At 42.0% G+C, this 26747-nt stretch overlaps 2 long non-coding RNA genes across 2 annotated transcripts in view; one reads left to right on the plus strand and one right to left on the minus strand.

The window, feature by feature from the left end:
* LOC111526241 overlaps positions 1-17738 on the plus strand; it is an 89348-nt gene extending 71610 nt beyond the window's left edge. The window contains exons 4-5 of the long non-coding RNA XR_002726304.2: positions 16305-16636; positions 17253-17738. This is a non-coding gene — a long non-coding RNA (uncharacterized LOC111526241). The remainder of the gene's footprint in view (positions 1-16304; positions 16637-17252) is intronic.
* Positions 13220-26747, minus strand: part of LOC111526242 — a 43202-nt gene continuing 29674 nt past the window's right edge. Inside the window, exons 2-4 of the long non-coding RNA XR_002726305.1 lie at positions 16299-16432; positions 13413-13557; positions 13220-13280 (exon numbers count right to left, since the gene is read on the minus strand). This is a non-coding gene — a long non-coding RNA (uncharacterized LOC111526242). The remainder of the gene's footprint in view (positions 13281-13412; positions 13558-16298; positions 16433-26747) is intronic.

Genomic DNA, 26747 nt, shown 5'->3' on the forward strand with positions numbered 1-26747 from the left:
TGTTTTAGCAACTTATGTTTACAAAGTCTTTTAAAACACTCAATTTAGAATTTTTAACCTTTTCTAATTATTTCATGAATTCACATATTTCTTTTTTTTTTCTTTTTTTTCTTTCATTTTTAGTTGACACATAATTGTACATATTTATGGGATACAGAATATTTCAATACATGTATACAATGTGTAATGGTCAAATCAGGGTAATTAGCATATCTATCACCTCAAACATTTATAATTTTGTTGTATTATATACAGAATTCTCTTTTAGCTTTTTGAGTTAACCATATTCTCCCTAAGATGCTACAGGACATCAGAACTTATTCCTCCAATCTAGCTGTAATTTTGTATCCATTAACCTGCCTCCCCCTATCCTTCCCCTCCCCTCACCCTTCCCTTCCTCTAATATCTACAATTCTACTCTACTTCTGTGAGCTCAACATTTTTTATTTTTAGCTCCCATATATGAGTGAGAACATGCAGTATTTATCTTTCTGTGTCTGGCTTATTTCACTTAACATAACATCCTCTAGGCTCATCCATGTTGCCACCAAAGACAGGATTTCATCTTTTTTTTTTCTTTTTTTTTTTAATAGCTGAATAGTATTTCACTATAGATACGACATTTTCTTTTTTTTTTTTTAATTTCAAATTTATTGGTCCAAAGTTATACACCACATTATCTTAAGAATTGGCACCATGAAGGCAGTTGTGTGGTTTTGTGATTTCTTTTTTTTTTTTTTTTTTTTTAATACTTTAAGTTCTAGGGTACATGTGCATAACGTGCAGGTTTGTTACATATGTATACATGTGCCATGTTGGCGTGCTGCACCCATCAACTCGTCAGCACCCATCAATTCATCATTTATATCAGGTATAACTCCCCAATGCAATCCCTCCCCCCTCCCCCCTCCCCATGATAGGCCCCATTGTGTGATGTTCCCCTTCCCGAGTCCAAGTGATCTCATTGTTCAGTTCCCACCTATGAGTGAGAACATGCGGTGTTTGGTTTTCTCTTCTTGTGATAGTTTGCTAAGAATGATGGTTTCCAGCTGCATCCATGTCCCTACAAAGGACGCAAACTCATCGTTTTTTATGGCTGCATAGTATTCCATGGTGTATATGTGCCACATTTTCTTAATCCAGTCTGTCACTGATGGACATTTGGGTCGATTCCAAGTCTTTGCTATTGTGAATAGTGCCGCAATAAACATACGTGTGCATGTGTCTTTGTAGTAGCATAATTTATAATCCTTTGGGTATATACCCAGTAGTGGGATGGCTGGGTCATATGGTACATCTAGTTCTAGATCCTTGAGGAATTGCCATACTGTTTTCCATAATGGTTGAACTAGTTTACAATCCCACCAACAGTGTAAAAGTGTTCCTATTTCTCCACATCCTCTCCAACACCTGTTGTTTCCTGATTTTTTAATGATTGCCATTCTAACTGGTGTGAGATGGTATCTCATTGTGGTTTTGATTTGCATTTCTCTGATGGCCAGTGATGATGAGCATTTTTTCATGTGTCTGTTGGCTGTATGAATGTCTTCTTTTGAGAAATGTCTGTTCATATCCTTTCCCCACTTTTGGATGGGGTTGTTTGTTTTTTTCTTGTATATTTGTTTGAGTTCTTTGTAGATTCTGGAAATTAGCCCTTTGTCAGATGAGTAGATTGCAAAAATTTTCTCCCATTCTGTAGGTTGCCTGTTCACTCTGATGGTAGTTTCTTTTGCTGTGCAGAAGCTCTTTAGTTTAATTAGATCCCATTTGTCAATTTTGGCTTTTGCTGCCGTTGCTTTTGGTGTTTTAGACATGAAGTCCTTGCCCATGCCTATGTCCTGAATGGTACTACCTAGATTTTCTTCTAGGGTTTTTATGGTATTAGGTCTAACATTTAAGTCTCTAATCCATCTTGAATTAATCTTCGTATAAGGAGTAAGGAAAGGATCCAGTTTCAGCTTTCTACTTATGGCTAGCCAATTTTCCCAGCACCATTTATTAAATAGGGAATCCTTTCCCCATTTCTTGTTTTTGTCAGGTTTGTCAAAGATCAGATGGTTGTAGATGTGTGGCATTATTTCTGAGGACTCCATTCTGTTCCATTGGTCTATATCTCTGTTTTGGTACCAGTACCATGCTGTTTTGGTTACTGTAGCCATGTAGTACAGTTTGAAGTCAGGTAGCGTGACGCCTCCGGCTTTGTCCTTTTGACTTAGGATTGTCTTGGCAATGCGGGCTCTTTTTTGGTTCCATATGAACTTTAAAGCAGTTTTTTTCCAATTCGGTGAAGAAACTCATTGGTAGCTTGATGGGGATGGCATTGAATCTATAAATAACCTTGGGCACTATGGCCATTTTCACGATATTGATTCTTCCTATCCATGAGCATGGTATGTTCTTCCATTTGTTTGTGTCCTCTTTTATTTCACTGAGCAGTGGTTTGTAGTTCTCCTTGAAGAGGTCCTTTACATCCCTTGTAAGTTGGATTCCCAGGTATTTTATTCTCTTTGAAGCAATTGTGAATGGAAGTTCATTCCTGATTTGGCTCTCTGCTTGTCTGTTACTGGTGTATAAGAATGCTTGTGATTTTTGCACATTAATTTTGTATCCTGAGACTTTGCTGAAGTTGCTTATCAGCTTAAGAAGATTTTGGGCTGAGACGATGGGGTTTTCTAAATATACAATCATGTCATCTGCAAACAGGGACAATTTGACTTCTTCTTTTCCTAACTGAATACCCTTGATTTCTTTCTCTTGCCTGATTGCCCTAGCCAGAACTTCCAACACTATGTTGAATAGGAGTGGTGAGAGAGGGCATCCCTGTCTTGTGCCAGTTTTCAAAGGGAACTTTTCCAGTTTTTGCCCATTCAGTATGATATTAGCTGTGGGTTTGTCATAAATAGCTCTTATTATTTTGAGGTACGTTCCATCAATACCGAATTTGTTGAGCGTTTTTAGCATGAAGGGCTGTTGAATTTTGTCAAAAGCCTTTTCTGCATCTATTGAGATAATCATGTGGTTCTTGTCTTTGGTTCTGTTTGTATGCTGGATTACGTTGATTGATTTGCGAATGTTGAACCAGCCTTGCATCCCAGGGATGAAGCCCACTTGATCATGGTGGATAAGCTTTTTGATGTGCTGCTGAATCCGGTTTGCCAGTATTTTATTGAGGATTTTTGCATCGATGTTCATCAGGGGTATTGGTCTGAAATTCTCTTTTTTGTGTGTGTCTCTGCCAGGCTTTGATATCAGGATGATGTTGGCCTCATAAAATGAGTTAGGGAGGATTCCCTCTTTTTCTATTGATTGGAATAGTTTCAGAAGGAATGGTACCAGCTCCTCCTTGTACCTCTGGTAGAATTCAGCTGTGAATCCATCTGGTCCTGGGCTTTTTTTGGTGGGTAGGCTATTAATTGTTGCCTCAATTTCAGAGCCTGCTATTGGTCTATTCGGGGATTCAACTTCTTCCTGGTTTAGTCTTGGAAGAGTGTACGTGTCCAGGAAATTATCCATTTCTTCTAGATTTTCTAGTTGATTTGCGTAGAGGTGTTTATAGTATTCTCTGATGGTAGTTTGTATTTCTGTGGGGTTGGTGGTGATATCCCCTTTATCATTTTTTATTGCGTCTATTTGATTCCTCTCTCTTTTCTTCTTTATTAGCCTTGGTAGCGGTCTGTCAATTTTGTTGATCTTTTCAAAAAACCAACTCCTGGATTCATTGATTTTTTGGAGGGTTTTTTGTGTCTCTATCTCCTTCAGTTCTGCTCTGATCTTAGTTATTTCTTGCCTTCTGCTAGCTTTTGAATGTGTTTGCTCTTGCCTCTCTAGTTCGTTCAATTGTGATGTTAGAGTGTCAATTTTAGATCTTTCCTGCTTTCTCTTGTGGGCACTTAGTGCTATAAATTTCCCTCTACACACTGCTTTAAATGTGTCCCAGAGATTCTGGTATGTTGTATCTTTGTTCTCATTGGTTTCAAAGAACATCTTTATTTCTGCTTTCATTTCGTTATGTACCCAGTAGTCATTCAGGAGCAGGTTGTTCAGTTTCCATGTAGTTGAGCGGTTTTGATTGAGTTTCTTAGTCCTCAGGTCTAGTTTGATTGCACTGTGGTCTGAGAGACAGTTTGTTATAATTTCTGTTCTTTTACATTTGCTGAGGAGTGCTTTACTTCCAATTATGTGGTCAATTTTGGAATAAGTACGATGTGGTGCTGCGAAGAATGTATATTCTGTTGACTTGGGGTGGAGAGTTCTATACATGTCTATTAGGTCCGCTTGGTGCAGAGATGAGTTCAATTCCTGGATATCCTTGTTAACTTTCTGTCTCGTTGATCTGTCTAATGTTGACAGTGGAGTGTTGAAGTCTCCCATTATTATTGTAGGAGTCTAAGTCTCTTTGTAAGTCTCTAAGGACTTGCTTTATGAATCTGGGTGCTCCTGTATTGGGTGCATATATATTTAGGATAGTTAGCTCTTCCTGTTGAATTGATCCCTTTACCATTATGTAATGGCCTTCTTTGTCTCTTTTGATCTTTCATGGTTTAAAGTCTGTTTTATCAGAAACTAGGATTGCAACCCCTGCTTTTTTTTGTTCTCCATTTGCTTGGTAGATCTTCCTCCATCCCTTTATTTTGAGCCTATGTATGTCTCTGCATGTGAGATGGGTCTCCTGAAGACAGCAGACTGATGGGTCTTGACTCTTTATCCAGTTTGCCAGTCTGTGTCTTTTAATTGGAGCATTTAGTCCATTTACATTTAAGGTTAATATTGTTAAGTGTGAACTTGATCCTGCCATTATGATATTAACGGGTTATTTTGCTCATTAGTTGATGCAGTTTCTTCCTAGCCTCGATGGTCTTTACATTTTGGCATGTTTTTGCAATGGCTGGTACCGGTTGTTCCTTTCCATGTTTAGGGCTTCCTTCAGGGTCTCTTGTAAGGCAGGCCTGGTGGTGACAAAATCTCTAAGCATTTGCTTATCTGTAAAGAATTTTATTTCTCCTTCACTTATGAAACTTAGTTTGGCTGGATATGAAATTCTGGGTTTAAAATTCTTTTCTTTAAGAACGTTGAATATTGGCCCCCACTCTCTTCTGGCTTGTAGAGTTTCTGCTGAGAGATCTGCTGTCAGTCTGATGGGCTTCCCTTTGTGGGTAACCCGACCTTTCTCTCTGGCTGCCCTTAAGATTTTTTCCTTCATTTCAACTTTGGTGAATCTGGCAATTATGTGTCTTGGAGTTGCTCTTCTGGAGGAGTATCTTTGTGGCGTTCTCTGTATTTCCTGAATTTGAATGTTGGCCTGCCCTGCTAGGTTGGGGAAGTTCTCCTGGATGATATCCTGTAGAGTGTTTTCCAATTTGGTTCCATTTTCCCCCTCACTTTCAGGCACCCCAATCAGACGTAGATTTGGTCTTTTTACATAATCCCATACTTCTTGCAGGCTTTGTTCATTTCTTTTTCCTCTTTTTTCTTTTGGTTTCTCTTCTCACTTCATTTCATTCATTTGATCCTCCATCGCTGATACTCTTTCTTCCAGTTGATCGAGTCGGTTACTGAAGCTTGTGCATTTGTCACGTATTTCTTGTGTCATGGTTTTCATCTCTGTCATTTCATTTATGACCTTCTCTGCATTAATTAGTCTAGCTGTCAATTCTTCCACTCTTTTTTCAAGATTTTTAGTTTCTTTGCGCTGGGTATGTAATTCCTCCTTTAGCTCTGAGAGGTTTGATGGACTGAAGCCTTCTTCTCTCATCTCATCAAAATCATTCTCTGATCAGCTTTGATCCATTGCTGGCGATGGGCTGTGCTCCTTTGCAGGAGGAGATCTGCTCTTATTTTTTGAATTTCCAGCTTTTCTGCCCTGCTTTTTCCCCATCTTTGTGGTTTTATCTGTCTCTGGTCCTTTGATGATGGTGACGTACTGATGGGGTTTTGGTATAGGTGTCCTTCCTGTTTGATAGTTTTCCTTCTGACAGTCAGGACCCTCAGCTATAGGTCTGTTGGAGATTGCTTGAGGTCCACTCCAGACCCTGTTTGCCTGGGTATCAGCAGCAGAGGTTGCAGAAGACAGAATATTGCTGAACAGCGAGTGCACCTGTCTGATTCTTGCTTTGGAAGCTTCCTTTCAGGGGTGTACTCCACCCTGTGAGGTGTGGGGTGTCAGACTGCCCCTAGTGGGGGATGTCTCCCAGTTAGGCTACTCAGGGGTCAGGGACCCACTTGAGCAGGCAGTCTGTCCCTTCTCAGATCTCAACCTCCATGTTGGGAGATCCACTGCTCTCTTCAAAGCTGTCAGACAGAGTCGTTCGCGTCTGCACTGGCTTCTGCTCCTTTAGCTGAGCCCTGTCCCCAGAGGCGCAGTCTACAGAGACAGGCAGGTTTCCTTGAGCTGCTGTGAGCTCCACCCAGTTCGAGCTTCCCAGCGGCTTTATTTACCTACTTAAGCCTCAGCGATGGCGGGCGCCCCTCCCCCAGCCTCGCTGCTGCCTTGCGGTTAGATTGCCGCAGACTGCTGTGTTAGCAAGGGAGGCTTGCTAACAAGGGAGCCTCCCTTGTGTTAGCAAGGGAGGCTCCGTGGGCGTGGGACCCTCCCGGCCAGGTGTGGGATATATTCTCTGGTGTGCCAGTGTTATAGCGCAGTATTGGGGTGGGAGTTACCCGATTTTCCAGGTGTTGTGTGTCTCAGTTCCCCTGGCTAGGAAAAGGGACTCCCTTCCCCCTCGCGCTTCCCGGGTGAGGCGATGCCTCGCCCTGCTTCAGCTCTCGCTGGTCAGGCTGCAGCAGCTGACCGGCAGGGATTGTCCGGCACTCCCGAGTGAGATGACCCCAGTACCTCAGTTGAAAATGCAGAAATCACCGGTCTTCTGTGTCGCTCGCGCTGGGAGATGGAGACTGGAGCTGTTCCTATTTGGCCATCTTCGAATTCACATCCCTAGTGGAAGTTTTAAGCACTGTGTAGGAACATGACTCCATGCTCTGATGACCACACTCTATAATTTTTTATAGGTACATACATAGTAGGTATATGTATTTATGGGGAACATGAGATATTTTTATATAGGTATACAATGTGTAATAATCACATCGGGGTAAATGGGGTACCCATCACCTCAAGCATTTATCTTTTCTTCATGTTATAAACATTCCAGTTATACTCTTTTAGTTATTTTTAAATGTGTAATCAAATTATTATTGACAAGTTACCCTATTGTGCTACCAAATATGAGATCTTATTCATTCTATTAATTATCCAATTGACAAAATATCATTCATTCAATTATATCTTAGTACCCATTAACCATGCCCATTTCCCCTCCCCGCCACCCCAACCCCACCACCACGACTCTTCCCAGCCTCTGACAACCATCCTTCTACTCTCTGTCTCCATGAGTTCAACTGATTTAATTTTTAGCTCCTACAAATAAGTGAGAACATGTGAAGTTTGTCTTTCTGTGCCTGGTTTGTTTCACTTAATGTAACCACCTCCAGTTCAATCCATGATGTTGCAAATGACAGAATCTCATATTTTTACGGCTGCATAGTACTCTATTGTGTATATGTACCACATTTTCTTTATCCATTCATCTGTTTATGGACACTTGGGTTGTTTCCAAATCTTGGCTATTGTGAATAGTGCTGCAATAAACATGGGAGTGCAGGTATCTCTTCAATACACTGATTTCCTTTCTTTCAGGTATATACCTAGCAGTGGGATTGCTGGATCATACGGTAGTTCTATTTTCAGTTTTTTGAGGAACCTCCAAACTGTTCTCCCTAGTGGCTGTACGAATTTGCCTTCCCACCAACAGTGTACACGGGTTCCCTTTTCTCCACATCCCTGCCAGCATTCGTTACTGCCTGTCATTTGGATATAAGCCATTTTAACTAGGGTAAGATGATATCTCATTGTAGTTTTGATTTGTATTTCTCTGATGACCAATGATGTTGAGCACCTTTTCATATACCTGTTTGCCATTTGTATATTTTTCTTTTAAGAAACATCTATTCAGATATTTTGCCCATTTTTAATTGAATTACTAGATTTTTTCCTTTTGAGTTGTTTGAACTCCTTATATATTCTGGTTATTAATTCCTTGTCAGATGGATACTCTGCAAATATTTTTCCCATTCTGTGGGTTGTCTCTTCACTTTGTTGACTGTTTCCTTTGCTGTGCAGAAACTTTTTTTTTTTTTTTTTTTTTTTTGACAGAATCTCACTCTGTTGCCCAGGCTGGAGTGCAGTAGAGCAATCGCAGTTCACTGCAACCTCCATCTCCCCAAGTTCAAGTGATTCTCTTGTCTCAGCCTCCTGAGTAGCTGGGATTATAGGCATGTACCACTACACTCGGCTTATTTTTGTATTTTTAGTAGAGATGGTGTTTCACCATGTTGACCAGGCTGGTCTCGAACTCCTGACCTCAGACGATCCACCCGTCTTGGCCTCCCAAAGTGCTGGAATTAAAAGCTTGAGCCACCATGCTTGGCCAGAAGCTTTTTAACTTCATATAATCCCATTTTTCCTTTTTTGCTTTAGTTGCCTGTACTTTTAGAGTATTACTCAAGAAATTTTTGCCCAGACCAATATCCTGGGGAACTTCCAGTGTTTTTTTTTTGTTTGTCTGTTTGTTTGTTTGTTTTTGGTAGTTTTGTAGTTTGAGGTCTTACATTTGTCTTTAATCCATTTTGGTTTGATTTTTGTGGGTAGAAAGTGACAGGGGTCTAGTCTCATTCTTCTGCACATGGATAGCCAGTTTTCCAAGCACCATTTATTGAAGAGACTATTCTTTCCCCAGTGTATGTTCTTGGTACCTTTGTCGAAAATGAGTTCACTGATGATGTCTAGATTTATTTCTGGGTTCTCTATTCTGTTCCATTTGTCTATGTGTCTGTTTTTATACCGGTATGATGCTGTTTTGTTTACTATAGCCCTGTAGTATAATTTGAAGTCAGGTAATGTGATTCCTCCAGGATTGTTCTTTTGCTCAGGACAACTTTAGCTATTTTGGTCTTTTGTGGTTCCACATACATTTTAGGATTATTTTTTTCTGCTTCTCTAAAGAATGTCATAGGTATTTTGACAGAGATTTCATTGAATGTATACATTGCTTTGGATAGTGTAGGCTACAACCTATAATTGGTTTTGCCCTTTCCACTTCTGCCTCCCCTCCTTTTAATCAGAAGAGGGAGAGAGAATGGGCTGGACATTCTTTCCCATCCATGGCCTCAATGAAATGAAAATGCCCCCAGGAAGAGCTGAGGATAAGAGTACAAGGGCCACCAGTGATCCCAGAAATAGATAGAGGCAGCCCAAGATGAAAGACACCTTCAGGCGAGAACACACTTCTCTATCAGCTTCTCTCTCTGTTTAAAATTGAGCCCTTCTGACTTCCCTAATAATAAAAATGCAAATTTTTAAAGATCATAAATCATCTTTTTCATCTATGAGATTGATAGTTACTTATTAGTATTATTAACAGTAATAGTAATTAATAGTATTATTATCAGTCAATGTATATTGAGATTGACTTTTTAAATTCACCTATAACATTTACAAAGATTAAAAAAGGGAGGCACTGAACATATTTTAAAATGAGTTTTAAAAAAAGCAACCTGGCAATATCAAGCACTGGCAAGGATGCAGAGCAACTGAAACTCTCAGGAATTGCTGGTGGAACGCAGACTGGCTTGGCTGCTCTGGAAAAGGCTTGACAGCTTTTAAAAGGTGAAACATACACTTAGTGTGCAACTCAGTAATCCCACTCCTAGGCACCTACCCAAGAGAAATGAAAACTTATGCTCACACAAGAAAACTCTATACATAAATGTTTATGCAGCTCTATTCATAATCAACAAAAACTGGACACAACCCATTTGTCTTAGTGGGTAAATGCATAAACAAACTGTGGATCATCCGCACAATGGAATACCTACCACTCAGCAATAAAAAGGAATGAACTATTGATGCATGCAACAGCTGAGTCTCAAAGGCATTATGCTAAAGGAAAGTAGAAGCCAGACTCAAAAGGCTGCATATTATGTGATCTCATTTTTGTAACGTTCTAGAAGAGGTAAAACTATAAAGACAGAGATAAGATCAGCAGCTGCCAGGGATAAAGGACGTGTTTGACCACAAACAGGAAGCACAACGTAGTCTCTGAGCATGAAACTGTATCTTTTCTCCCCAGTTTTACTGAGGTATAGCTGACAATTAAAAATTATATATATTTGAAGTGTGTAACTTGATGATTTGGAGTTGTTCTGTATCTCAATTAGAGTGGTGACTTCACAAACCTATACCTATATTAAAATTCCTACAACTACACACAAAAGTCAACTTTATTTTATATAAATTTTAAAACTAATAATAATGAGATATTAAATATGAATAAATATATAAACAAAGATGAGAGGGCTCTTGGAGAAATGGCTGATGCCAGACCTGAGGCAAAGAAAGTGCAAGGTGAGCCTGGAGCATCTCGTGCCAGAGAGCAGAGAGGGGCTCAGAGGACACAGGTCCAGCTTGAAGGGGCTGCCACTTGCCAAATTTGGGATGATCTGGCTGTCAAAATGGATAGCGACAGAAATTCACTGGATTGAGAAAGAAGCCATGAGTACAATCTGATACTAAAAAAGTTGAGGGGTGGAATAAGAAGCTTTTCTTTATAGAAAAGCGATAACTTTTTTTAAAAGTAGAAAGAAGGGGAAATGAAAAAGCACTTTATAGTCAGGAAAGCAGCAATTGATCCAGGCAAGGATGATCAATAGATTCTAAAATCACTGGGTAAGAGATTGTTGGGAAGCAAGACATTCTGTCTCAAAGTATCACCCAGTAGGTCACTTAATAATCACAGAAGATCAGGGTACATTTCCAACAGAGAAATATAGCAGGCACTCACTTAACTGAGTGATCAAAGTTAATGTCACAAATTGTGGACAAATTGGCATCTTGTTGTTCCTCCTGATACCATGCCCTGAGAAGGAGGCAACAGCATCTGTATAATATGCCTGCCAACAGTATTTACGCTAAATCTAATCCTGAGGCACAATCAGATAAATCCAGGCGTAAGTACACTCCATAAAACTCTTCAAAATGCCAATGTCATGAGAGACCACAAAAAGGCTGGAGATCTGTTCTGGATTCAAGAGACGTGACAGGGAAACAGTATGTGACCCTTGATTCCATTCTGGATCAAGACAAAATCTGTTAAGTACAGACAGTCCACAACTTACAATTGTTCAACTTACAATTCTTCAATTTTACAATGGGGCAAAAGTGATAGGCATTCAGTGGAAACCGTACTGTGAGAACCCATACCATTCTGCTTTTCACTTTTAGCATGGTATTCCATACATTACATGAGATACCTAACACTTTATTATAAAATAGGCTCTGTGTTGGATAATTTTGTCCAACCGTAGACTAATGTAAGTGTTCTGAGCACATTTAATATAGGCAAAGTTGTTATAATATTCAGCAGATTTAGTGTATTAAATGCATTTTTACTTACATTTTTTCAACTTATGATGGGTTTATTGGGATGTAATCTCATTTTAAGTCAAGAAGTGTCTTTATTCAATGATTTGATATGAATTTTGTATTAGAAAATCGTATTTTAGCAATTCACAAGTGTACCAATTATTTTATGCTTACGTAAGGGTGTGATTTTGTTCTTAAGAGACACACGCCGAAGTATTTAGCCATCAAGTGTTATGATGTCCATAGATAACTCCAGTTTGATAAAAACTAACAGAGAGCAGATGTGGCAAAATGTTAACACCGGGTGGATCTACACTGGGTGAAGCACTTACAAGCGCACATTGCACTTGTTCCTACAATTTTTTCAAAGGCTATTTTTTTTTCTGAAGAAAAATAAAGGAGAGAAAAAACTGATGAGGAAGCCTAGTATTGGCAAGGTCGTGGGGCACTGGAAATTCTCCTGTACAGCTGGTGGGAGTGTGAGCCAGCACATGCTGTCCGGAGGGAAATCGGGTGCACAGTCAAGCATAAATTGAGCATACACTTTGACCCACAAACCCCACACCCCACCACTTTCAAGTTAACTTAGAGAGAACTCACTAAGGTACAAAGATATATATGCCCTAAAATTTCACTGCAATCTTATTTTTTATACCAGAAAAGTAGGAAATAGCTTAATGTCCATCAACGGAAAACTGGTAAGTAAATTATGCTTCATTTCTAGCTTACTGGTCAAGATCCTGGGCTCTAAGGTCAGATACCCTGGCAATGCTGATCGATTTTCTTGTGCCACAGCCTCTTCATCTGCTTAATGGGCATAATACAAACTCCTGTTTGGTAGAGTTGTTATGAGATTATGCAAGGCCATGCATGTGCCTGGCATGTAGCAGGTATCAAATCAATATTACATACCATTAGCTTTATGTAATTGATAAAAAAAAAACTATGAAGCCAACCTTTGTTTATTGACCTGGAAAGATGCTTCTGTCATAGTGTCGAATGAAAAAGCAGGTTATGGGATAGAAGAGCACAAGGTCTGATTGCACTTATGTGAAAGTGCATTTTTAATTTCCATTTGGATATATTTGTAGCAAGATGTCTGGAAGATTGGCCACCTAATCGTTAATAATGTCCCTAAGGTGAGGACGCTTCCAGTCTTTCATTTTCTTCTTTGTACATTTCTATATTGTTTGTTTTTTCTTTTTTTCTCACAACACATGTAACAGTTTTACAATCAGATTCTTTTTAATTGTGAAAATATTAGTAAATCAGATCCATAGATCTTGCCTGCTCAGACCTGACTTTGTCTGAGGGGTTGACCAGATACCCTGCTGATTGATTTCCCAGAGGCTACTTCCTTATCTTTGGTACAAGTTACTGTCCCCTTTTCTCAGCCTGAGTGTTCTCTCTGCCAGGCGTGCCGGAGGCATTTACATGTTCAGCTCTTTGTTCTCTCCACAGGATTATGTTTTCCCCACATTTCTACCTCATTTTCACGCAGCCTACAGCGTGTGTGTGAAGTGTGTGTTTGGCTCAGGGGATGACAACACACCTGCAGAGGATTCACTGACGCCTACCTTGGGTGGCACTCAGCTCTTTTCTGGGTGTTTTCTAAAGACATCCACACTGTCCCGCAGAAATTCAGTTTGCAGCATCATTTCCTCCCCAAGCCCGGTTTTCTGCAGCCTGGACCCTCACCAAGGTGCCAAGATCGAGCTGACCACGAGATGGCAGTCTTTCCTCGCATCAGGGTGGCCGAAGCCTGCATCCCCAGACCTGTGTGCTTCTGAATCCAGCTTCTGTGCTGCCCGAAGAAATTTCAGCAGAGATTATTTACTAAAGAGACCTTCACTAAAGAAGAGAACAGTAGGATTAAATATTCGGAAACAGAAGAACTCGAAGAAGAAAATACAATTTCCCAACGTCACATGCTCACCCATCCTTCTCCTCTTCAACAAAAGTCGCAACAGTTTTGTGTCCATTTGCAGTCTGGGGTAGAATTAGAATTGCCAAGCACCCCAGTGAGGTCTGAATCCACATTCCTTTATTTATTTGTGCCACTCAAAGCCAGATATTGATGTCTGAAAACAAGATACATAAGCTTCATTATTTAAGTGTCTCTTCCTTAAACAAGACCGCTTTAATACTTAACAAGGTAGGGAAGCTACATAATTTAAAATCTATGCGACAAGAAATAAGAAATTATTTGTAGCGGGCTCCACTTTTACACCCACCAACAAAGAAAGACATTCACAATTTTTTGCCTTCCCAGGGCCCCAAAATACAACACAGGCCTGTTCTCCTGCTCTGGGCAGAAGCCGCAGCTGAAACTGTTCTTTATCAGCTTTTCTTTCTCAATATTTACCAACCAATAAATCTTTTTTCCCCGAAGACAACTGACATTCGAATCCTGTTCATGTGGACGCTTGTTATCCAAATAATATTAAATAAACTGCTTCATTTTCCACTGAAAAAGTATTAAGATGGATTTTTGTTTCTTTGCTGGTCAATATTGAAGAAGAGAGGGGCTGCTCTCATCCATGGCAAGGGCAGCTGCCTGCCTGCAATGAGCACATCTCAATCTCCAAGCCTCCTGCGGAGGTGCCTCCTCTCTGTCCTGTCCTGGGGCCATGAAAGCTCATTGTCAGGCTCCCACAGTCCCTGCTGTGTGGCACCAGCAGGGTCGAGCCTGTCTGTACCATTGTCACGGTCATAACTGAGGACTCCATAGAATGTCGCCAGAGCTGCAGGAGTATTTTGCCCATTTTCCAAAGTGGGATAGGTCAGTCTTTTGAGAAAAATTCCAATTCTGTTGTTCCACAAGCCAATTCCAGCTTCCTTTTTTATTATTATTATTTTTATTTTTAGACAAGGTCTCACTCCATCACCCAGACTGGAGTGCAGTTGCGTGATCACGGCTCACTACAGTCCCAGGTGATCTTCCCACCTCAGCCTCTCAGGTAGCTTGGGATTACAGGCACACACCTCCATGCCCAGCTAATTTTTTATATTTTTTGTAGAGATGGGCTTTCACCATGTTGCCCAGGCTGGTCTTGAACTCCTGGGCTCAAGCAATCCTCCTGCCTCAGCCTCCCGAAGTGCTGGGATTCCAAGCATGAGCCAGGGCACCCAGCTCAACTCCTGCTCTTTCCTGTCAGAAGAGTGCATGGTACCAATGGTCACAGAGCTAGCCAGAGGGGTCAGGAGGGAGGAGGTCTGGGCTAGCTCTTCTGCTGACTTCCTGGGAGGACCAGCAATGAGACTTGCATTTCTGGGCCTCAGTTTCTCCATTCGTACAAGGAAATGTTGGACCTGACTTTCTTTCAAACCTTCCCGTAATGCTACTTATCAAGGATCTGAAATAAAGGAGGAGGCTTTGGAGCTGGCTTGATCTTAGTGGAAATTAAACATCTGAGTCCCTAAAGAAACTTCTGGGGAAGAAAAAAAGAAAAGCTTTGGAAGATTAATAGTAGCATATAATATTTATGTGGAGACGTCTCTGTCCTAGGTACCATTCTAAAGGTTTGGTCATATGATTTAATTTAACTCCGACAATACCCCCCTATTCTTATACCCACTTGACACTCAAGGGAGCTGAAGCACTGAGGGATGCATGACTTCCCCAGGGATCGCATGGCTTGGAAGGATCGGAAAAATGGGAAGCCAGGTGGCTTGGTTTCAGGGTTCATTCTCTTAACTTCCTAACCCCACAGCTGGCAGCAAGCCCAGGAAACCTCTGAGGGTTGCCGCAGCCCAGTGGGTTGTGGGGTGGAGCTGTAGCTGGAGGCTCTGGCAGTTGGAGTCATGGGCCCTGGCCTTAAGCACTACCCTGTGAGTGCTATTGTCTCTTTCTCTTATCTTTATTTGGCCTTTACTCAGATAGACATTGCCGGGGGTGATAGCCATGCTCATCAGTGTACCCGGATTTCTGACATGATTTTATTACTACATAAATAAGACATGGGTAATGTTTCCTCATTAAAAAAAAAAAAAAAATCCAAGAATTACAAGTAAGGCTAAAAATCCCCTTTGAGTACCACCGCTCTCCGTTTCCTCCTCTCCTACTATAGGAGATACTGTCATCGTTTTGGATGGTGCACTACAAATTATTTTCTATGAGGTATGTACCCTTAGAAAACCTGTGGTCACGCTTTATAGTTTATGAGGTTCTGTTTCCTTCAGCAATGCTATCGTGCTGCGTGTATTATCTGGAAATCGCTTTCCTTGGTCAACAGTGCATCTTGAGACCCTTCCATGTTCCCACTTACAGATATGTCTCGTGCTTTTTACCACCAGAGAGTATCCCATTGTGTGAATGAATCTGAGTTTATCTGTCCATCCCCCTTTTGATGGTTATTTAGGGCATTTCTAAATTTGTATTTTTCCAGAAATTGCCATAACGTATGTCCTTTCACATACTACCTCGTGCATGTGTACAAATATTCCTTTGGTCTAAATGATGAAAGTGAAATTGCTGGGTATCATCATATTTTATTAAACTGGCATAAATGTCATATGAGATTTTTATGAATGCTCCCCCCAAAAATGTTGGGATTTGAAACTCTGTAATAACGCCAAATTGCTATAAGTGGTAACAAAATATGAGCAAGATTTGAGGGCCATGGGATGCAATAATGCTGAGAAATGACATGGGTGATGCCTGTGAATTGTAAGGCTATGCTTTTCCCTTCCACCCAAGAAAACACAGCAGAATGCAAGACGGGTGAAAATGACATGAATCCTGAAAACTCTTAAATGCATTAGAATTGGAAATTTTTAAGTAACATACTTGCAAACATGGCCAAGATCTGCTGTGATTTACCTGCAGGATCCGTCCTTCTGCACAACCCATGCTGCCAACCAGGAGCTATTCTGTGCCCACCAACTCAATGAGGCAGCAACCGGTTCTGTACATGAAGATTCCAAGGGATCCCAGATGACATGTTAGAACAGACACTATCCAAGAAGGAAAGGACATATCCATCAGCCATGCTACAAGTGTCATGCCACCATGGAAGTTGATTGCTAGATACTGGACTGGCATACACCACATACATACACACACACACACACACACACACACACACACACACACACGCTGAAGCATCCTCAGAATTCCTGCAACTCCAAGGTTCAAACGTCCAAGAAGAATACCATGGGGTGAGGACTGTGTGCTTGGCCTGGCTCTTTAGAGGACTGGAAATAGAATCTGCTTTTAATTAAGGGAGCCCTAATACCAGTCTCTGCCAGAATGCCAGAAGTTACAAATCCGCGTGCCCTGTCCACCCTCTCTCCAGTGGAGACTCTTATCTGATCTTAAGATCAACCTCAGGCTAAAAAACAAAGAGTGAACCAAGTCAGTCTGTATGGAACCCTAACATTCTCTGTCTTGGCGCTTCCCCTGCTGAAGACAGCCCACTTCTCTTACTTCTTACACCTGGGTCCCACAGATTTGATGGCTTTTTTCCTTCGCACCTTTCCCATTCCAACCCTGCCTTCCTGAAAATAGCTTCTGTTTGCTCTCTAGACCTGTGCTAGTCAGTGGGTGGTCCTGGGCACCTGAGCTGGTGCACTGAGGATTTGTGCTGATCTGCAGTGAGATCGGGGGAGATTTGGAGGGCAACCCCTTGGAGACTTTGATACCTAATTAAGCAGAGTAACTTTAGGTCTGTTAAATCTAGTAATAACTTTAGGCTTGAATTTTAGTGTATATTTTTATTTCATTTTCTTAGTAATTCATTGTTATTGCATTGTATTTTTATTCTTATTGTTTTAGAGACAGAGTCACTCTGTAGCCCAGGCTGAAGTGCAGGGTTGCCATCATAGCTCACTGCAGTCTCAAACTCCTGGTCTCAAGTGATTCCCCCTCCTTGGCCACCAAAGCACTGGAATTACAGGAGTAAGCCACCACACTCAGCCTGTTATTGTATTTTATGAAAATGCTCACCTATGGTGGATTGGAAATGCTTTTAAACATGTATTTTTAAGTCAAGATGTCCTCTCTCTGTCTCTTAACTTTCTATGACTTGACTAGCAGGTACATTCAAGTAACTTCATGTATCATGAAGCAGATGGAACAGGCGACTCTCCATTCTAGAGACCCCTGGCTGTAAGGGGCTGTCCCCTTTGCTAGTGTGGGAGGTCAGTATGCCTTACAGAATGAACCATACGGATTCAAAGACTAATCCCAAATATGCCAGGATTGTCACTTTCATTTCATTAGACTTTCTAAGCCCAAGGAAATTGTTGTTTATGCTGAATGGCTGTGTTCCCTACACCTGGTAGAAAAGAAGCCAAGTTCATGAAAAGGCAGGACAGCAGGTGGTTTGTATGATCGTGTGTTTAGATAAAGCCACCTGCCTGTAAAGAGGCACCTCGGATCCTTTGGATTTTTCCTCTCCGGTGTTCCAAGAGGAGTGCAATTTTTTAAAAGTCCACATATGAAGACTTTGCCTTTTGAATAAGATCTCCAAGAGTAACTAAGATTTCCCAAGGTTTGTCTCAGCCCTTAAGGGCAAACATGATCAAACGTTTGCTTGAACTGATGCTCCAATTGTCTGTTGCTGGGTACCAAACCTCCACAAAACTTGGTGGCTTAAGCCAACAGCAAGTTTGTTTGGTTCCTGAAGATGCCATTTGCATAGGGCTCTGTAGGAAGAGTGCATCTCCGCTCTACCAGGCATCAGCTGGGCAGCCCAAAGGCTGGAATGGAGTCATCAGAAAGCCCCTCGCTCATGGCTGGTGCCAGTCCTGGGGAGATGCAAACAGCTGGGGCTGGACCAGCAGGGGCTCATCCCTGACCCCAGCATCTCTCTCTGTCCTTGCGTGGTCTCTCCACATGATCTCTCCAGCACAGCACCTTCAGGACAGTTGGACTTCCCATGTGTGCCAGGCTCCCAAGGCACTTGACCCAAAGAGACAGCCATGAGGAAACACTACCACCTTCCATGGCATAGCCCCAAGGTCACACATTCTATTCAGCAAGGTAGTCAACAAAGTCCTACCCTGGTGCAAGGGGAGGGAAACAGACTCCACCTCTTGGTTGAAATGAGGCAAGGTTCTGGAAGAGCATGTGGAACAAAAATACTGATGCAATTGCTTTTAAAAAATACAGTCTATCACCACAGATACACAGCTACAGAAAAAAAAAAAATGTGCAAGCAGTTCACTGAGAGTGTCGAGCAAGGCTAGGTGTGAAGGTGCTCGAGTGGCGGTCAGCTCTGTTTCTCCAGCTTTGATGCCTGCAGTGGCCCAGATGTAGCTGAGAATCCCCCAACCCCTGTGGTCATGGCAGGCACTTAAAGCCACCTCTTCAAAGAAGAATGAATTGATGGGACGCTTTGCTCTTTCCCACACATTCCACATGCATGTCTGGAGTCAGAGTCACTGTCTGTGGCTCTGATACCAAGCCCAGCTAAAGTGTTCCACCCTGATCTGGTGGAGTCATCCAGATCAAGAGCCTCTGCCTCCATGCAGCCCTCCTTGATCCTCCTCCTCTGGCCACATGCAACATTCCATCTTTTGTGCCACAGCTGGACCCTCCCATAAGCTCCCTACCCGAGTGTGTTAGTACATCAGTGCCCTGAGTCATTGGCTTGTGTTCCCCAAAGAGCCCATAAGTCCCTCAAGGCCTGAGACCACATCAGCTGTTTGTCATATGCCTCACTGTGCCTGGCACAATGACTAGCACACACGGGCCATGGACTTTTGACATGTATGACAAGGAAAGAACAGGCGAAATCCCAGAGATTTCAAGCTGTTTGTTTCATTTCCATAAAGAGAAGTGGAAATTTTATTTGGTTTATATTTGTTTCATTGGGAAACCCACTCATATACACACTCTTATATGTAACCTTGATTATGGTGAACATGCATTTGTCTGTGAGTGTGTATGTCTGTGTGTAAATGTGTGTATGTATACGTGCGTATTTTGTATAAGAATACATCTGCAATTGTGTGTGTTAAGGGTATAAAAAGTGTGTATGTCTGTATATGTGCTTGTGTGGGTGTGGGGATATTTATGTGCCTGAGTGTGCATGTTTGTGTGTGTCTGCATTGGTTGTTCATGTGTGCTTGTGTGTAAATGTATGTATATCTGTGTGCATATGTATTTATGTTTATGTCTGTGAGTACATATATGAATGCATGAATATATGTATGCTTGCATGTGTGTCTACATATGTGCATGTGTATTTGTGTGTGTGTGTTTCTGTCTGAGAGCATGCACAAAACCACTCATCCAAGAGGCTGGCAGTGGGTCTGCAGGCCTGGGCCAGGAGGCGTCCTGCCTTCATTGGCAATTCCTCCAGCATCCCAGGGAAGCCATCCTCACTTCCTGTCTGGGACGAGGAGCTAAGCAGAGGTCAAGTGACTTGCCCCAGACCCCACAGCAAGTCGGTGGCGGCTCTGCGAGGGTCTGATTGCCAGGCTCACGCCCCTCTGCAGGCCGAGCTGCCTCGCTGTGGCATGTTGGCACCCGGCCCAGGCTGCGCCGCCCGGCTCTGAGAGCTCCCATTGTGGCCGAGAAGTGGCCGAGTGCCATGGCCCGGCATCCGCAGGTGACGGCCGAGGGAGGAGTGACTCCCGAGGCAACAGGAAAAGGGCACCCCTCATTTTGTGTGGCTAAAGGGTTGGAAATAACAGACATGTAAAAGAGGGAGGGGGAGAGAGGAAACCAAAGCTAATGAGGAATAAAGAAGACGTGGAGAGGGACACACATGGAGAACGGTGGGAGCCGTGGGCAACGCGGGAGCCCCGCACTCACACAGCAACAGGAAGCAGAGCCAGCCGGAGGCCGCCGGCTCAGGAAACGTTTTGTTTCCTCCTTTAATTGGTGACCCCGCTCAGAGTTGCTGGAAATGGGCACAGCCCGAGAGACTCGAGTGTGGCTGTGGTAAACAATGGGCTGCTGAATGGCCTGGAAAGGCAGCCAAGAGTGGGTGCAGTCTCAGCGCCAGTGGATCTTAGAGTGGCTCTGCTGGGCACAGAAAGAAGGCTCTGAAATTCTCCCGAATTGTGCTCCCAGCTGGGCTCTCCTGGAAAGCCACCTGCACAGAGGTGCCCGTGGATGAGAGAGCTCTCGGTGAGAGATGCCCAAACGCTACTGGAAATAGAGTCACATGAAGAAAACTGCATTCAGCAGAGCATGTCTCATCTAGTGTGGGCAAAGGAGATATTTTAAAATAAGCTTCCAGGGGTAGGGAATCAGAGTTCCCAGGGGTCAAGCTTAGGTAACTACCTGTGGTTAATGACTTCTACCTAGAGTGGCTGGTGCTGGCTAAGAACCGGCTTTTGTTTGATGGACTGGGGCCTGTGAGTTAGGGACAGGGCACAGTCACCTGGGTCAGCCAGGGACCCGCCAAGCCACCACCAGCCATTGCTGCCCAGCACCCCTCCTGGCCACCTCTCTTCAAATGAACAAATATTGAAACATCAGCTGAAAGGAACACCAAATTATTTCCCATACCTGGGCTTGGTCAAAATTGCAGGACTTGTTCTAATACCAGGAAAATTAACCCAAAGTAGAAATCTCAAAAGGGGGCAAATTGTAGATAGAGACAGGACATACTATTTGTCTTCCTCTTCTCCTAAGACACCTTGAACATGGAGGAATCAAAGAATAAAAATCTCTTAAGAGCAAAGGATAGCAGTAGGGAAACCAAAAAGCAAAGGATGAGAGGTTTCTAAAAAATAACGCTAGGGTGTGAGTGGCCGGAGCGTATTGATGAACAAGCCTGTGTGAGGGAAACGGTGGCTCAGAAGGCACAGGAGGGGACCGCAGGGAAAGGGCCATCCTGCCAGCAGGACACAGGCTCCGCAGCCAGCAGACTAGGACTGAGCAATTGAGGAAAAGGAACTGCAAAATAGGAGAGGAATTAAAAACCTACTCCCAACCTACTGCACCATTCATTTCTTACACCCTGCCCTACTTTTCCTCCAAGTCTGAGCACAAAGAGGGCAGGCTGCCCACCCAGCTTGTTCCTCTAGCTCCTGGGGAAGAGAAAGACCACGGCGACAACAAAGCTTTCTCTTCTAAATTGAACACGCTTTCTAGGAGTTAGGAGCCAGGACTCCTAGAGTGTGTACCAGCACCCATGGCCATGCACTCCTCATTCTGGCATTTGGGGGTCCCCGGGCCCAAAACCTCCTTCCCTGCCTCTTCTCTCTAATGTGAAGCCTATCTAGTCAGTTAGCCCTGCCCTCATGCAGGTGCTTCACCCAAACCACGCAACTAATAGCAGCAAAAGTGCACACCAGCTACCTAGAAAAATGGATCCATGTCTTCCTTCTTAAAAATGAACACCGAAACAGATCACCAGGAATATGGAGAATACTAACTACTACATGAAGCAGAAGCACCAAGCAAACAGGACTAAACAACACCAAAGGAAACAAACACAATTCAGGCAACCAAAGAAGAAATGAAGAAAAAAAAAACACTCTAATTAATGACCTCAGAAGGATTTTGAGATTATATCACATCTACAAAACAAGAATGAAATGTTCTAAAACTTGAACAAAAAATAAGAAAGAGCTCTGGGAAATTGAAAATAGGTTTTCTGGTTTTGAAAATCAGATGTAAATGTTGAGAAATAATGTCAAGGTAATTTCCTAGAATCCAGAGCAAATATACAATGGTCAAAATCATAATAGAGAAGGTACAATGCACAGAGAATCAACTCAGGAAAATGACCTGAGCATTAGCAGTTTCAGATGAAATGCAGGGGCACAGGGGTAGTGGAGAGGGGATTATCAAAGACATGCAATAAGAGAAGAAAGGCTGCCAGAGAATTTAATCTGAATCTACATCTTTAAATGGCCCACAGCATGCCAGCAAAATGAGTGAAAAAGGATTCAGAACTGTGTACATAGTTATGAAATATCAGAATCCCAAGGATATAACGAAAATATAAAATGCTTAAAGACAGAAAACTTAAGGCATATACAAAGGATTGAGGCTCATACTAAGATCAACAATACTGGGTGTTATTAGCCAATGCAGAAAAGTACTCAGGTTTCTATCAGAAAATTAATTTACAATAATTTTATACTCAAATTAATGTATGCAAGAATTTTATACCCAACCAAACTATTATTAAATCTAAGATAAAATAAACACATTTTAATAATTCAAGGACTCAGAAAATAAATCTCCTAATATCTTTTTCACAGAAATTACTTAAGGCTGTGCCACCACAAAAGAAGAATAAAAATTAATAGACTGAAAGAGTCGCATACAAAAAACAGTAGAATGAGCCCTAAAGTGCAGCTAAAAGAAATGCAAGAGTGAAAGTTGTAAAGTAGGTCTATAAAGCAAAAATCCAAATCAGAATAGAAAATACATAGGCTCCACAAAGAATATATTCATGAAAGACTGGGATGAAACCAACTGATAGAATCAGTAAGAAGTTTAAAAATAGCTGTGGCGTGGTGACATCTCTACAAGAAAAAAATATATATATAGTCGTTTTTCCTTATTCTCAGGGAATGTGTTCCAAGAACCCCAGTAGATACCTGAATCCACAGATGGTACTAAACCCAATGTATACTGTTTCTTCTATATATACCTATAATAAAGCTTAATTTATACATTAGGGACAGTAAAAGATTGACAACAAAAACTAATAATAAAATAGAAAGAGTATAACTATATATTGTAATAAAAATTAGGTAAGTGTGTAGTGTGTTCTCTTTCTTTCTCAAAATATAAAAACAGTTGACTGTGGGTAACTGACTGCAGAAAGCAAAACCTGGGATAAGAGGAGGAGTACTAGGGAAACAAAATTGCGCAAGAGAATCAAGCTTCCGCTGTGAAACAGACTACACTGTGACATGATTGTGAGAAATCAATGGTGGGTAAAAAGGGGACTCTATTTGCCCTTGGTGCTAGAAACATCCTCCTTTGAGTGATGTAGGATTCTTGGCATGGAACTCATGAAGAAGAAAAGGCAAATCCACTTGGCCCTGCAATTCAAGGTAGATATAAAGGCATAATAATGTACACTTAGTTTATTGGTTTTCAACTTTTAGAACCAACTTACAGGGAAAAAAAAAAACCAAGATTATTCAAATGTTATTACAGAATGTAAATGTTAGCAAAGTAAACACTGTAAAAGTGAAGACAGAACTAGAAATACATATAGAAAAATAGAGAACTGGTGGAAGAGAAAGGAGGTGAAATATCTGATCTTAGACTGAAAAGAATCAGAAATACAAACTACCATCAGAGAATACTATAAACACCTCTACGCAAATAAACTAGAACATCTAAAAGAAATGGATAAATTCCTGGACACGTACACCCTCCCAAGACTAAACCAGGTAGAAGTCAAATCCCTGAATAGACCGATAACAAGTTCTGAATAGTTCAACCATTGTGGAAGACAGTGTGGCGATTCCTCAAGGATCTAGAGCCAGAAATACCATTTGACCCAGCAATCACACTACTGGGTATATACCCAAAGAAATATAAACCATTTTACTAAAGACACATGCACACATATGTTTATTGCAGCAATATTCACAATAGCAAAGACATGGAACCAACCCAAATGTCCATCAATGATAGACTGGATAAAGAAAATGTGGCTCATATACACCACGGAATACTATGCAGCCATAAAAAGAATGAGATCATGTCCTTTGCAAGGACATGGATAAAGCTGGAAACCATCATCCTCAGCAAAATAACACAAGAACAAAAAAACCAAATACCACATGTTCTTACTCATAAGTAGGAGTTGAACAATGAGAACACATGGACACGGGGAGGGGAACAACACACACTGGGGCCTGTCAGGGGATGGGGGGCAAGGGAAGGGAGAGCATTAGGGCAAACATCTAATCCATGCAGGGCTTAAAACTTAGATGATGGGTTTATAGGTGCAGCAAACCACCATGCCACATGTATACCTATGTAACAAACCTGCATGTTCTACACATGTATCCCAGAACTTAAAGTAAAATAAAATTAAAAAAGTATTACGATATAGTGTCTGTACTTGATGGAACAAGAAATAGAAATCCATATATTTTGCTTAAAATTAACTATAAATTTAAAACTAAATCTTTGTTTGGGCTAACCCAGAAGCAGATTCTAAATTAAGGATTCAACCACAGGTGGTTTATTTGGAAGGTGAAGAAAACATCGGTAGAGGAATAGGGAGGCGGGATAGGGAAAGGAAGCAGCCTTGAAAGGGCCTGTGATCAAGTCTACCATCCCTGTGGGTGATCGCTGCACAGGTGGGAAGTCAAGTTCAGATCAATAAATGCAGGTGCAGCCAGCTGGAAATCAGGTCAGTGTGCCCCCAAAGTGGTAAGGGCAGTGGGATACAGGTGTGGCAACAACAGCTGCCATGTATGTCTATTGCAAATTAGAAAGGGAGACACATTTCTAAGTAGGCATGTGCCATGCCATAGTCTAGGACATAGCTAGGTAATAGGTGATGCCAAAGCAGAGGAGGGTGAAACTAAATGCTTAGAAGAGGGGATAGAGGAGATAAGCTGATTCACCCTGAGGAACTAGTTCAGGCTAAGGGATTGGAGGAGCAGCTGTTAAAGAAAGGGGTTGAGCTCTGAAGATCTCATGAAGAAGGTGGAAAACTTCAGAGGGGAGCTGACTGAGTTCTGTTTAAGGAGCAGCCAGAATGCTGAGGGGAGGGAAAGGGAAATGGAGTCAGAGTGGAGTGGGAAGGGATTAGGGCTGCCTTTCTGTTTCTCCAGAATTAGGGCTACCTTCCTCTTTTCCCAGCAGTAATTCTAATTCGGATTTGCAACCACTTGCAGCCACTTCTGATGCTGCAATCCCTACCTCTGGCTAAGAGTAAGCACTCAATCAATATTTGCTGAATGGCTGAATGAATGAATGTGAACCCTGTCAGAGTATAACCAGGTATTTCAACTGCAAAACACCTTCTATGAACTGAAGCTGGTGGCATCTTGTGAGGCGCCTGGTTGAGACATTATGTTTTACCATAGCCATTCTGCTGTTAATAATAACCACAAACATACAATAAACCCCATGTCTTAGATCTGAGGCAAGGATTGGAGTGTAAGTAGTTATTTGGGAGATGACTTCAAGAAACATGGGTAGGGGATTGAGGAAATAAGGCAGGGAAGAGTGCCAATGAGCAAGTTAGTGCTATGAGCAATGGAGGCACAGTCCTTCCAGCTCGGGAATTTGGGGAGATGGTGTGGAACATGAAGGTGGATTATTGATCCACAAATTTCCGTCCATCATGCTTGAGAGTTGCTTTCAATGGATCAACCCTTTCCTTCTCCCCCCGTCCCACTCCACCCAATCCCCACCTCCAGCCCTCCCTACCCACAGTACAGCTTGCTTCCCAAGCCCCAGGAAGCCCCAGGTGGAGATGTGCACATATGCTTGAGGAGGAAGCCATTGATAGTGAATGCTAAGGGGATACGAATGGAGCACTGACTGCATTTGCTACAGATTACTGAATGCCAGGCACATTGAGCAATAAAAAGAAAAAGAAAAGAGCTAACTGGGCTAAAAAACTGAATGAAGGCCAATATACCAAGAATATAATGAATAAGAGGGAGAATGGTAAGATTAAGCCAGGAAAGCGGTAAGAATCAGGGAGTGCCCTGTCAGCCAAGTGTATTAATTGGGATTGGCTACACTATGCCAACCAGTAAAAACTGGGAGGAAGAAAAAAGAGCGCAGATATCAGGGAATAGAAAAAATCTTGGAGTCATAGTGGACCCTAAGCTCAATAAAAGTTATAAAGAAAGCATGTGAGGATGATGCCCTTAGGAGCACCTGCACATATATGAAATGTGGGGGTCAAGGACCAGCCTCTTTTGTGTTAAGCAACCTTGATTGAGCTCTAATTGTGTCTAGATTTAGTCTTCTCACTTTAAAGTGTGTGTGGAAAAAACAGTTGAGGAGACTTGGCAAAGAGCAATGAAGAAAGTTGAGTTTGCATAACAAGCCCAGAAAAAGAAGACAAAATAGCTATCTACAAGCTTATCGATGTTTATGGTGAAAGGAACCCCAGCCAGAGGTTGCTTCATTCACAGGAGAGATGGTGAATAGAACCCTGAAGTCTGACTAACTCTGTCCTCAAAATCCCCATGATGCAGTCCATGCCACCTTGATCATCATCTCGGTGTTCAGGGTTCCCCTGCATTGGTCCAGGGTACCTTACTGGACCAACAATTCAGTTCAAACTTCCTTCAGCTTTCCCATGGAGTCATGGGAGATTTTTAGGGGTTTCCCTGCCCCTAGAAGAATAAGTTGCAGCTCCTC

Source organism: Piliocolobus tephrosceles, chromosome 20 (assembly GCF_002776525.5).
Source record: "Piliocolobus tephrosceles isolate RC106 chromosome 20, ASM277652v3, whole genome shotgun sequence".
Taxonomy (NCBI): domain Eukaryota; kingdom Metazoa; phylum Chordata; class Mammalia; order Primates; family Cercopithecidae; genus Piliocolobus; species Piliocolobus tephrosceles.